The sequence below is a fragment of the Tenebrio molitor genome, chromosome 1 (genome assembly GCF_963966145.1).
Source record: "Tenebrio molitor chromosome 1, icTenMoli1.1, whole genome shotgun sequence".
NCBI classification, from domain to species: Eukaryota; Metazoa; Arthropoda; class Insecta; order Coleoptera; family Tenebrionidae; genus Tenebrio; species Tenebrio molitor.
Window position 1 is genome coordinate 9,226,060 of NC_091046.1, and position 14,116 is coordinate 9,240,175.

A 14,116-nucleotide genomic window follows, 5' to 3' on the forward strand; every position below is an offset into this window, starting at 1 on the left:
ATGTTCATCTCGAAGCGCCGAGCAGTTAATACACTTTAAAGTTGTGGATGTACAGTCCTTAACACAATGATGACCGGCACACCTGGGACAAATCGGTTCAGTCTGACGACATTGTCGCGAAAGGTGATGAAAGCCCGAGCAATTAAAGCAACGCCGAAGATCAACAGAATCCCACACTCTACAGTAATCGTACCCAATGAGAAGTTTACCCGCAGCCAAAATGTTACGATAAGACGCAACATCCACCTCCAACAACGCCTGATTAAGGGTGGTATTGTTGCGCAGCGGAGAAAACTTTTTCAGAACACAGTTAAAGTTTTTACTGAAGAGGGATTTGTTCTGACTCAATATATACTCTAGCAATTTATCTTGGGATACAGAGGAATCAATGTGCGAAATTCTAACTCTCGGATGCAGCAGAGGCAGGTCCTTCACGTTATAACCTGACAATCTGTCAGATATCAAGCCCTTAATCCTGGTGGAATCTTCCAGACTATCACAAGTAATAATTACTCCACCACTTCGGTTCCCCTTAATGTTAGAAATCGCTATCTTGGAAGCTATGGGGTCAATATTAGTAAATAAATCTTTCTTGATATCGGAAACAGTCTGATTTTCATTTTTCGGTCTTAGAATGACAGATGACTTTTTAGTGACTTCCGAGTAAGAAAGAGGTAGATCATTGGTAACTGCTCCGAGCTCAACCTTGTTGGTATTCTTTAAGTCTTTTATCAAAGTATTTTGAGCTGTAATAATTTGACTCTGTTCTTCAACAATTGACACACATTTATTTACGGATTCAGTCAACAGATCAAGCTTAGATGAGCTCTCAATTGCGAGACATTCATCACAAACAAATTGAAAATTGTTATATTTATTAAAGACCTTTACATCGTTATCATCAAATTTCAAACATTTTATGTGAAATTTAGATTTGCACACGTAACATTCGATGCATTTATCGAAATGTTTCAAAATTGTGCTACATAATTTGCAAGCAGGCATTATGCAGATACAAGCAATAAGCAAGAGAGACGAGAAACAAAATTGGCAGTATATTCAGTAGAGTGTGATAGCACTGATAGCACAATACTATCAGTAGCGCAAAAAAGGTGGTTTTTGCCGCCACGAAATCACATCTCCACCATCAACAATAAGAAAAAAGTATAAAATGGAACAAACTCACCCAGCAACCAGAGTGAGAAGAAAAGAAACAAAAAATGGAGACGAGAGGACACAGGCCCTATGCAGCTATGCTGAATTCGCTCCCAAAAATCCCAGGGAACACTCGACAAAAAGCGAAAACAACGGAGCACACACGCACGACATGCACACGCGTCCGTCTCTCTTCGTCTTTTACCTATTGAGGAAGCCATTGACAAAATGCAATTCGACGTGGTGGATCTTCTGATTTTAAGTGTTGGACGCGTTGAAGATGATAAGGATGTAATCCCTGTTCGTGCAGCGTTCTCCAAATTGTAAAACTGGAAACGTCAATTCGTAATGCAAGTCATCGGCAAGTAACATTCGGTTCTTCGTCAACAGGACAGGGCAGGACTAAAAGTACCACAAACCGTAATCCCTTAAATGCTGGACAGCATTCACAAAGGTACGTGGACGGGGAACTTGGCGACCGGGAAATCTCTTCATGTACCTACATACAAACGCCTGGTTGCATCAGCATTTGATAAACCTTCCCCGTAGATGAGCACCATGTCTGTTAACTCCGGATTAGTGTACTACACCATTTTTAACGATAATTATGAGAAATTCACTTTCTAATAAATTGTAAACACGGCCGCATGCAGGTGAAGGACGTGACTAAATTGTATCAGTAAGTTTTTGCAAGACCTATCCGCCTGGGTTTTTGCCGTATTTACTTTTTTTGCGTTAACGCTTTTCGTACGAAGCCGTTGTTCTTTCATCGTCCTATCCATAAACGACTCGATGACACGGAATACGGTGAAAATAAAATCGAGCATAAGTTTGAGTTTTCGAAAAAATGATAAATAGAAAAGTAATTTGTTTTGATGAGTTCTATCACCATTTAAATTTTCTTAACGCATTTCAATAACACGCTGTATTGTCTGTTTTATCCTCTGCACGGTGCTCTTCGCGATGTTATACAATGCTGGGCTACCCTCCGGATCGACCGCCCTTTTTCTAATTTGGAAAAAATGAGCACTTTCGTGTTTTCGGTTAGATTAGCCATTTTGTTTGTCAAAAGTGACATTGAAAAAAAATGTAAGTGCATTTCACACTGTAGAAAATTAGGTGTATTCTGTTACGCTTTAAATTTCCCACCAAATCGAATTTCTAGACTATTGTCGAATGTCCGATTAACGTGCGCACGGCCAGCGGTGTTTCCGTATTCGCCGAAGAAAAATCCCCGAGAGAGGGGCAAAACACATCTAAGGGGGAACCAACTCGAGTCGACCTTTTGCCGGGTGTAAATTTCGAATTCAAAGGGGGAGTGAAGGGGGTAATTGAGTGTGCAGTAGGTGCTGGTGTGAACGTCGTGGAGTGGAAACAGACTGGAGGAGCGAGTACCCAAGGAGTCCAGGCCGTATCGCGAAAGCGGATTCAACCCACGCCGGCGTCTGCCGGGTCGTGTCGTCCCCGGAGCTCTCCTAGAGGACCACGGATTTCACAACAATCGGACCATAACCAGGAGTAGCAGGTCGTGGCTTCCCGAAAAGATTGTTTTTCTATGTCCTTTTTCCCGACGGAATATTTGAGCGTTAGTATTTCATAAATTGTTTTATTTAATGAGATCGTGCGTAAATTGGGCCATTTTTGGCACGAGTGGACCATTTTAAAACGCGAGTGAAACGAGCGTTTTAAAGGTCCACGATTGCCAAAAAAGTGCCGATTTACACACGAACGAGTTGAATACAACGTTTTTTTTGTTCGACGAGCCCCTTAAAGGCTCCAAATCGCTTAAAATCGTTAAAATTAGCTTGACGTTTCGTTTTGACAAGTTGTCAAATTTATCAAAATCCGTTCACACAGGAGAAAATTCTCAAATTCTGACAGTGTCGAACAAAAAACTACTATTGCCGAAGGCCTCTCGTATTTCATTTTTTATCAAGTCAACCATTTTATTGTTTTCCCTTTTTATACACACGATACGAACTGTTATCAGGCCGTGAACGCTGTGTATCGCTCTCATCCATCACTTTTTTGCCCGGTTTCTTTCTCCGGGCCTCACTGAAGGAAGAGAATTTGACAAGTTTTATTTAATTTTGAGCGAGGAAGGACTCCGAGGACCTCCCCGCTTAAGCGGGCGGCGTAGCCGAATAGCGGCGTTGACGGGAATCGGTCGCCCTTCCTCCCTCAGTATAAGAATAAAAACAGTATTTACTATATAAAGCAATCATCCAAAAAAAACATCAAATATAATCCAGTAATTTACAAATTTTAATAAAAAGCGAGTAAATTCGGTAGTCATATTAGAAATTATAGATCCATCATTGGGACAATAAAAAAACAATGAATTATACCGTGTGAGCAACAAGTACTGTTTGAGTTGGTAATAAATTCTGGTGACTTTTGGTGATTTTTATGTCATGTTCCAACGAGAAAACCATTTTATTGGTAAAAGATTACAAAAACCAAGACGTTTAAATTTGAAATGTATGCCAGCTGTCAATAAAGTCAATAAAACAAACCGAAATAGGTACAATTCACAGTCTTGAAAATTTCATGTAAATTTTTTTATTGCCAACTGTAACAGTTATTGTTGCTCACCCCGTAGTACAAAAACAACATAAATTACTGTTTGTATCAACTTCAAGGGCTTTCAGACACAACCGAAAGTCTTTTCAAAACTCTCATCCCATCTCTTTATTTAGTGGGAACAGGGTGTTTCCACCACTGTCCACGCATACTCTTCCCTCTATGATAACTTTCGGACTGTTTTTTTTTCATCAAAGTTTACTAAGCAACCAACAGAGATCTTTCCATCACGAGCTAAAAATACACCCAGAAGAATTTTATTTTCAGTAACGAGACTACACTTTGCACAGACTCTCTCCAATATCTGTTGAAGAGCTGCATCCACACCATTTGCACTGTTGAAGTGCTTAATTTCCATTACAACTGATGTGTTATTATTTATGTTGAAAAATACAGGTGTCCCAGAACTGGCTCCCCAGAGAAAAAAGGTAGCCTCGGGGCGAATATATTAAAGTGTATTTTGAAGAAAAAAAGTCCTATCTCAAATGATAACCGCGAAAAGACATTCTGAAGTTGACCAATCAGAGTTGAGCACCATTAAGGTGGAATAATCGCAATTTTGCGTTGCCTAGGTTTCCTTTTTATCCGTAAACCCCTATAATTCTGTCCATTAGATTTGGTCCACTACATTTATTAGAATGATTGTTTACGTCAGTTTGACATTTGTTATACAATTTCGCTGCGATATTTAATTCAAGTGTATCATTTAACATGTATTCTTTCTCTGAGTGATACGTAGATATGATTCTTACTTTTGCACGATGTGGGAACAATGCACGTGAAACAGTAAGGTTGTTTGTTGTTTGTACCGTGAACAATTTCCGCAAAGACAAAGTCATTCGGATCATAAAACAATCCTGAAATTAATCGCTCGGAGTCGAGAAACGGGTCAGATGCAGCCAGTTCGAAGAGAAGTTGGGGATGCTCCAAGAAATGTAAGGACTGTCGAACAGGAGGAAGCCGTATTGAATGTCTTTGCGGAAGACGACACCCGGAGTATTCGAACAGTTTCTCGTGAAATGGGTTTATCTAAGAGTTCGGTGCAGAGAGTTCTAGCTGATAATAGGAGGCATCCGTACCACTATACACGAGTACAACATCTTCTGCCAGAGGATTATCCAATTAGGCCAGAATTTTGTCTATGGTTAATAAACCAAAACGATGCTGATCCACACTTCTTGTCACGGATACTGTTTTCTGATGAGTCGCTATTTTGCCGGGAAGGTTGTTTCAATTATCACAACCTTCATATCTGGGCAGAGGAAAATCCAAGAGAATTATTTCCCAGAGGTTTTCAATATAGGTTTTCTGTTAATTTGTGGACTGGGCTATTGGGCGATCGTTTGGCAAGTATAAGTGTGGTGGATCCTTCCATTTGTTAAAATTCCGAATCTCCCGCTCTAGATTGGACCGTTTGAATTCCCCGCAAGATTAACAGGGGCAAGATATGCTCAGTTCATTGGCACGGAGCTACCTGATTTACTTGAAATTGTACCTCTTGCTCTTCGCATAAATGACTGGTTCCAACATGATGGTGCTCCACCACATTTTAGCAGAAACGTTCGGGAAATTTTGGATAACTAATATCCACAGCGCTAGATCGGTCGAGGAGGACCGCATCATTGGCCTGCCAGGTCTCCAGATCTGAATCTGAATCATTTGAAATCTATCATTTATCGGCGGCCCATAAATTCAGAGGCTGATCTGAGAGTTCGAATTCAGGAGGCTTTTGTTTCAGTTACTGAAGAAATGATAACTAACGCTATTACAAGAAGTTTGTTAGGTAGAGCACAATTGTGCATACAAATGAATGGTTCTTTTTAGAATCGCCTTTTTTATTGTTTTATTTCAAAGTTATTATCTTTTGCAATTGTCAAGTCAATGAATTTTTATATCGGAAAACGTCAAAATTCCAGTTGCCCAAACATTTTATTGATTTGTGCGATATCAGAGATCTTTTGTTGTTGTTTAGCGCAACCGATCGGATTTTTTAGTAATACCTGAGAACGAGCTTCCGGGATTGGTGAAATTAAAAACTTTATAACTCGGTAATTTGAGCTAGCAGAAAATTTATTTTAGTCAATTTAGAGTCTCTGTTTGCCTGTTTTCTCTGGGGAGCCAGTTCTGGGACATCCTGTATATTAATTCTGGGTGAATTACCGGTGTCAATTTTGAGCTCTGCGTAGCACCTAGGGTTCCATTCCTTTACAAGAAAATATAAATCAGCTTGTATTTCAAAATGGTTTGCGATACACTTTGCAACTTCAATGCACAAAGGTTTGTTGTTATCTCTCAGTAACGCACTGGTGTGTGCCAGAGATTTTAAGCTTGCAATGAATGCAGACATTTTGGAACTGTCAAACTTCCAGATCTCCTTCTTGAGAAGGCCAGAGAGCACCTTTTGCCTAAGCCAACAATCAATTTCAAAATTTGGTATTTTTATGTCCATGTACAGGGTGATTTACCAGGAATAATGAGCCCGACGGAATAGAAAATGCAACCCACAATACATTGCAACAAAAAGCCGGACATCGAAGCGGTAAATGTCCGGGTTTTTCTCCTGATGAATTGCGGGTTGCATTTTCTATTCCGTCGGGCTCATTATTCCTCGTAAATCACCTTGTATAGATTTTCTTTTTTGATTATATTAAAGAAACCACAATCTGTTAAAAATTGTAAGTACAGATCAATCATTTCGTCACTCACACTTCCAAGACTTTTAATTAGTTCATTCAATTTTAAAACATGTGCAGACTATATATTCTCAACAATATTGATTGATTTGATTTTGATGAAATGGGGTCTCTGCAAGCAGACAATCTAGACGACTCGAACCAATCTTATCCTTCCAGTACGAGCTTAGCTGCAAAGATCGTAAGTAATTTAGAATAGAAAACGAGCTAAAAATCTTCTTCTCGGTTTTTATAACTGAATATCCATTGTACCACTGATCAATATTCTTCAGTATTTCTTCCTTTGTCGCATTATTGTTTTTTTTTTCTAAATAGACATCCACTAAAAATTTCACTTATTTTTCTGTAAATCCAAATGATTCAGAATACGAATGGGAGTCCAAGAAACATCGAATTTGAGTATTATTTGGCCCAAGTGATAATATACCTCCCATTGCACAACAGGCCATGAGCAATACCTTTTGCACTGTTACTTCCGGACCGAGATGATTTGATCGGTTTTGATTTAAAAAATAAATAAAAAAAAAAGTGGACGAAAGGGGAATGAGAGTGACAGAAGTTTTTTTAACTGTTGACTGAACGGTCCCAACTTACGTAAATTGGCACCACCGTCCGCAAATCGGCCTTGTCTTGTGTTCGTTGTACCTAACTGATTTCCCTATAACAAGTAAGTGCACGACTTTTCAACCGCGTCAGTGTCCCCGAGCCGGGAACGATAAGAGACATCGCACCTATCACCACCAGAAGTCCCGGTGGTAACAGCACAAAAAGGCACTCTTTCAGGATCATGCGGGTGCAATGACGAATAAATTGGGAAATGTCATTGACATTTTTTTCTATTTTCTCCTTCTTTCCGCTTCAGAAGATCATATCACAAATAAACGCATCAAATTCGTCAATAAGTAAGATCTAAATGTAGTCGAAGTAGGCGTGAAAACTGAATGTAAAATTTATGGTTGCCGGTCTACATAAAAAAACATCAAAATGATGTGAATAAGTGAGTACACACCGTTCACACACGGGAGTTAAATTGGGTGCAAAACAAATCAATATTTCTGCCAGCAATCGTTAATTTAACAAAAATAAATAAAAACCTTATCACCGCACTTTTCACCTAAAAAATAACAGTGATAGCGACAAAACTAACAGTTCACATGAAAGCGGCAAAAATGTATAATGTATTCCAACTTTAAAAAAACGATGCTTGGCCATGACAATCTGACAGATTTCATCCTGTATATCTGAATAAAAGTTTGGTTAGGAATTTTGAAAATTTTGAAGGCACAGTGTTGCCATACTTATGTTCCGCTTTTTTGCGAATCGATTGAAACTGTATTACAAGAAATTAATAGAGAACCAAGCATTTTTTATTAAAAATAGCAATTGAAAAAAAGGACAAATCAAAATATAAACATCTGGTGGAGGCTTTAGTAGTTGAATGAGTTTCAAGAACGCTTGCTTTAGTTTAACAAGCAGAAAACGGATAAGTTCTCCAAAATGGAATCACTTTTTTTTAAAGCAATCTACAGTTTAACCTCCTCCATTATTTCATCTTCAGAATTATCTTCATTAGATTCCGAATCATCTTCTAATGTTCAGCCCACGAATAATTTCCACTTTTCTGATTTTCCTCTTTTTGTAGTTCTAGTATCCTCCAGACCCTTTTTTGTAATTATGCAATATATAACAGATCTTCCCACGTACAAGTTAATTATACAGTTCAGGATTTCATCGAATACAAATTCATTGTTCTCACATTGAAGATATCCATCAATCTGTTAATAATCGCATCATTACTTCGATCGGGCCTATCTCGTTTAAAATGTGTCTAGCCCTTCAACACACTACGTTTTGTCTCGACAAACACAGCTTTTGGCATTAGGTATGCACTTGTAGTAAACCCTTTAAATTATTACTTTGTGTTGTCTAATTTAAAATAAATTAGAAACACGTCAAAATGACATTTATTGATAACTTTATTTACTTTTTGTTTTAGAATCATCTTGCAACATAGCACTTCAAATTTAGTTACAAAAGATTTACAACCAAAATGAAATGAAATATAACTACTACTTTCCTCAGTACTGCCAATTTAACAAAATTAATGCATGGCAACCTATCGTTTTTTTAAAGATGGAATAGATTATAATAACATGGGCATAGCCTACTTCGACTACAATCATTTAGAATAACCCTTTACTATACAATACTATATAATCAGAATGCTACAGCTACTGCTGAAGAATACGCTGCTAGATTTCCAAATCGGCGTCGTCCCAATCCTCAAGTCATTTTAAGATTGATAAGTAGAGCAACACATACGGGTTTCTTGAATCTTACATTAAAAGGGGTTGCTGGGGCACCACGTACAGCAAGAGTCCATGCAATGGAAGAAGCAGTACTGGAGGCTGTCGAACAAGACCCTAGGAGTGTGCGAGTCATATCACAAATGTGTGGTACTTCAAAATCCACAACCTATCGAATTATCAAAGGCGATCGTCTACATCCATACCATTATATCAGAGTTCAACATCTACGAGAGGAAGACTATCCTTGAAGATTACGCTTTTGTCGATGGTTATTAAATCAAAAAAATTTCAACAACAATTTTTCTACACAAATTTTGTTTTTTTGTATTGCTCTTTTTCCCGTGAAGGATTGAAGTAACTAGCATTTTTGGGCACACGAAAATCTAAATCTTCTTAGGGAACGTGCAAATCAGGAAAGATTTTGTATTAATTTATGGGCTGGAATCGTTGGAAATACTTTGGTAAATTCAAATAGAGGGTCTTTCACAACTCGCGCCCTAGAGAAAAAGAAGAAATAAGAGATCGCATTTGGATGTGTAATTTTGAAGAAAAAAAATCTAGCTTAAAAGATATTCAAGAAAAGACAACTTAAAGTTAAACAATCAGAGATCTGCACCTCAAAGGTGTGTTTGCCGTAATTTTACGTTTCATTTAAGAAAAACTCAAGTAACAATTACTCGGGATGTAGTTTTTTTGTTTAAATTGACTCTACTTCTAACAATAAACCCTACTATCCAAAATGATAAAATTTTTAATAATCTGTCCTGTCTTGTTCATTATTTTGATTGCTAAAACGTCAGTTGGCTTGGCAACAATTTTTGCTATATATGTGGTAAATATTGTCAACAACTACAACGAAGAAATATTACCGATTTTGTAAAACAAGCTTACGAAGCATATTTTTTCCAAATATACAATCGGCTAAACCATCAATGTTGCACAGTGAAGATTTGCCAGTGCCGATATTTACTGCCTTATCAAACGTTTCCTATGAAGATGTTTAAATGTTAGACTCTTGAGAGTCAAAACAGAAGCGAAAGTGAATTTGAAGGGTGCAATCCTACACTTTAGGGTTTTTCTCAAGGAGAGCTCAATGACTTGAGTGGAGATTTAAATTAATGTAAGAAATATGGAAGAAATTAGAAATATCAAAGCTAGTGGGACCGCCATATGATAGTGGACTACTGCTAACCAAAGACACAGTACCTAGACGATCGCATAAAAAACGTGTTTCTTGATTTATTTTCGTGAATTTTTTTTATACGATTAATTCTATTTAAATTATTATTTATAACGCTGCTGCTGTTGAAAAATTAAAATTTTAAAACATATACAATATTTTTATTTTAATCTATGTTCGTCATAAGAGGGTTGCCTTTATCTCAAAAACTAGAGTCAATTCGGCAGATATGATAGACTTTTCGTATTCACAAGATTAAAATTACCCAATATCGACTTTCAAACTTCACGCCGCAGAATCAGTGTTCTCCTGTGTAATCAGTGGTTCCACAGTCACTTCAATACGCACATCCAATTCCCACATCTACTTTTCTTTAGTTTAACCGTATCCCCAACCTTAAGTTCCGGATGTTCACCACAGACATGTTTCTAAATGTTTACCTGATTTGAAATGGTCGAAAAACGGTGTTTTTAAACATCCATATCTTTAAAACCACAACAGATGAAGGCAAGGTCCGTTTTTTATTTGAAAGATACGTCTTTCCTCTAGGGCCCCATACTTTTCTTTTTTCGATTTCGTTATAAATAACAATAAAATAAATTGCAATTTGAGGACTATCCAGGAAGCTGTAACACTAAAACCTAATTCGAAATTAACAAAAAAAAAAGTATGGGGCCCTCGGAAATTGAATTTTAAAGTGTTTGGTGCCATCACCGTACTTCCAAAAAAATCACAGATCTTATTATATCGTGTGTTCCACAAAAAACTCACTCGCAGCAAGCCATGACAAAAGTGAAGTATGTCTTAGTACCAGATGTGAAATGAACTACTAAAGTAAATTTATAGGTTATCTGTCACAACACACAATATGATGAAAATTTGTAAGTAACAAATGAACTACTTCCAATGATCCTAAAATCGACATGACCAGTCTATCTATCTCTATAGTCATGGCTTACTGCGAGTGAGTTTTTATTGGAACACACGATACATAAACATACGTACGTACGATTTTACCACTAAATTCACATTTGAACGTTTATTTGGGAGACGAAAATATCTAAAAGCTTAGTAATGAAATTTGCTGATTAACTACACCTTCTGGCAGGTACTTACCCATTTCAGGTAAAAGTAGGCCAATTGAAAAGCCGTTTATTTCATTTCAAACATTTCCAATAATGCAACCCAAACTACACGAATTGTGAAATTTTCATCAGGTAAACCCTACCCAGTAGATATCTAAAATTGTAATGTAATGACAGCTCTAACATTTCAGATTGTTAACCTAAATTTGTTGAGAATGAAAAGTCAAATCCAATAGTGTCAAAATTACAGTAACCCAAACATTTTTTGTAGCTTGTAATACCCCAGTTTGAATTCAAATTGCCGCCGCCGAAACAAACGCAAGAGGAACTGTTTGGTTCATTTGTTGTGCACGGTTGGTAGATTTTGGATTGCGTACGGTTGGAAAGGGGGGACGGGACACTCGATTCTCAGCCCTCGAAGTGAACGGTCAACGGTGGTGTTTGTTGAATCGTCGTTTTCATTGTTATGGTTTTAGTTGAAAATGTAGTTATTGCGGTTACGAATCTCGAGTCGTGTATTTTCTTGTGTATTGTCAAGTTAATCAGGGCCGTGCTCCGTAAACATTCGCCAATCGCGGAGGAGATTACAGGTGCGCACCTCGTGTGTCGCCGACAGTTTGCGCGTTGTAATTCAGGTAGGACGATCTTACAGGCAACAAGTAGTGTTTAGCAGGTACGTTATTTCGTTTTGTTATTCCGATAAGTTCGGGGGAAGTAGGAATTGATAGAGTGGGTAAATTCTTGAGGGAACGTCGCAACAAAGTTGTCAGGTAGTTAAAATCCGTGGGACGAGTCCATTTTCAAGGTTAGAGAGGGTAAGGCGTGAACCGTGGAAATCAGTTGGTCACGTCCAGGCTTTAAAATCAGAGTTATTTAGCGGCGAATAGGGATGTGTTGTTATTTAGCAACCTGTTATTTTACAACAGTTATTTAGTTGTAGCAGTTGCCACCTGTTATTCGTTTTTAGAAGTAACAGGTTAGAAAATAACAGTTTGATAAAAACATCCGCATCACACAGCAGAGAACAGAACACTACAATCACATCGGCACCAGTCGACACAAGTCGAGTCGCAGTTGAAATGTCGTAAACAGGTACTGAAGCAGAAAACCAGAGTATAAAAATAACAGGCAACGCAACAAAAGCAGAGAGCAGAGCTGCAGAGCAGACAACGTCTAGCCCAATAATCGACAATCGATTTGAATATTCCAAGCTGTGATTGGTTGAAAAACAATAGTTGTGGAAAATGACATAAGTGGTACCTATAATAATATGTATCTCATTTCTCATTGAATAGTGAATACTGGACTGTTACTGCGTGTTTGAGTGTGGCATTGCGGAATATTATAATCGCTCTGAAAATAAATTAAGCATTTCCAAATAAAAACGAAAAATAATATTTTATTAAGAAATATAAATGTAAATAAAAACAGAGCAGAGCGTTAGTAAACCAACTGTTATTTTGAACCTGTTAAAAATAACTGTTATTTTAAAATAACAGAAACAGATTGTACCTGTTACCAGAAAATAACAGTTTGGCCCATCCCTAGCGGCGAACAGTTAGAAATACTTTGGGCGAGTCCATTTTCGGGGTAGTGCTGGGAAGTTAGAAACGGTTAACAGAACATATTGCGTAAGCGATTTAATTAGGGAAAACGGGAGTCCATTTCGGGAACGGGCTTCCATTTGCCACAAGGAAAAACGGGGCACGTGTTTGGTCGAAGTTAGGAATGTAGTCCGGGGGCAGTTTAACCACGTTTCAATGAAAAACGGGAGTCTGCCAAAAGAGCCGGACGTGGGGGGGCCTTTGTCGCGCACGCAGGGCCTCTTCATGACGTGTGATCTTGGACGCAGAGTTTCTCGAACGCCTTGGTGGAAGGCCTCTGTTTCATCATATGTAGCCTTCGCAGTGGCGATTCAAAGGACACAAGCTGGGGCACTGCACCCATAACGAGTTAGGTGTCGCAGGGACTTGGACGACCCGACGTCACTAGGGTAGAAATCAGGAGACTGGGGGCGAGAACTAGGTTAACTTCGCGATCGTAGGCCGCGTGCTATCTTGAAGAGCTGAGAGTCCGACTTGCGGAACATTCATTTGGGGAACTAGATGTCGGTCATTGTTATCTTGAACCTGGTTGCGCAATGTTATGTAACATGTTGTTAAATTTAGAGATTGAAAAGATTATGGTGTGCTATCGTTTGTGGATGATTTTTACAGTGTCTGTTTTTATCATCACGTCATTTGTTTCACGGTGTCGCTTTGTACCTCACGCTCAGGTTTAAGTTTTGTTGGTATTTAATTTGTTTAACTTTTCTTTATTCGCTGTGAACTGTTAGTAGACGAAGCGACGAAGCTTCTCGGGGAATAAAGAAGTGAGGCTTAAAATTGTCTTCTCTACCGTGGTGTATACAGGGTGGTTCCGATATAACCTGCCAGAAGAAATCCAGTAATAGGTGACGATGAGTAGAACTCATACATAAAAAATGTTTCTGATAAAAGTCTTTTCGTTTTCGAGATAAAAATAATTGAAAGTTTGGTCAAAATTTGCTGTACGCTAATGAGTTAATCGCTTTTAAAAAGGTAATTCTGGTTACTTGGCTGCAATTTGTTTAGCAACGGTACCTGTAACACCTATGACATTTGTCAAGTTTAATTTTATATTTGCGAAACTTTCAAAAAGTTATGAAATTCACAAAACAAGAATACGCCGATTTGCGAAATACGTGGTAATTCAAGACCGGCAAGGCGACCATACGGCGAGCGTTTTCCTGAAGGAGTCTTTCCGTCCCGTTGTACTTTTGTGGAGCTACATCTGCATTTACGTGAGGTTGGTTCTGACTGATTCCAATACGATGGCGTCCCCGATCCTCCATTTAACCCCTCTGGATTTTAATTTTTGGGGCCACACGAAAGATTTGGTATACGCAGTTGAAATAAATACAAAAGGCCAACGCCAGAAACGCGTAACAGTCGCCGCAAACCAGATTCCTAAAACCCCAGAAATGCTGAATTCTGTTTATGAAAATTGGTACCGGCGTACTCAAATGTGCTTAAATGCCAACGGAAGGCACACAACACATTTATTATAAAATAATTTTTCTAGTCTAGTTTA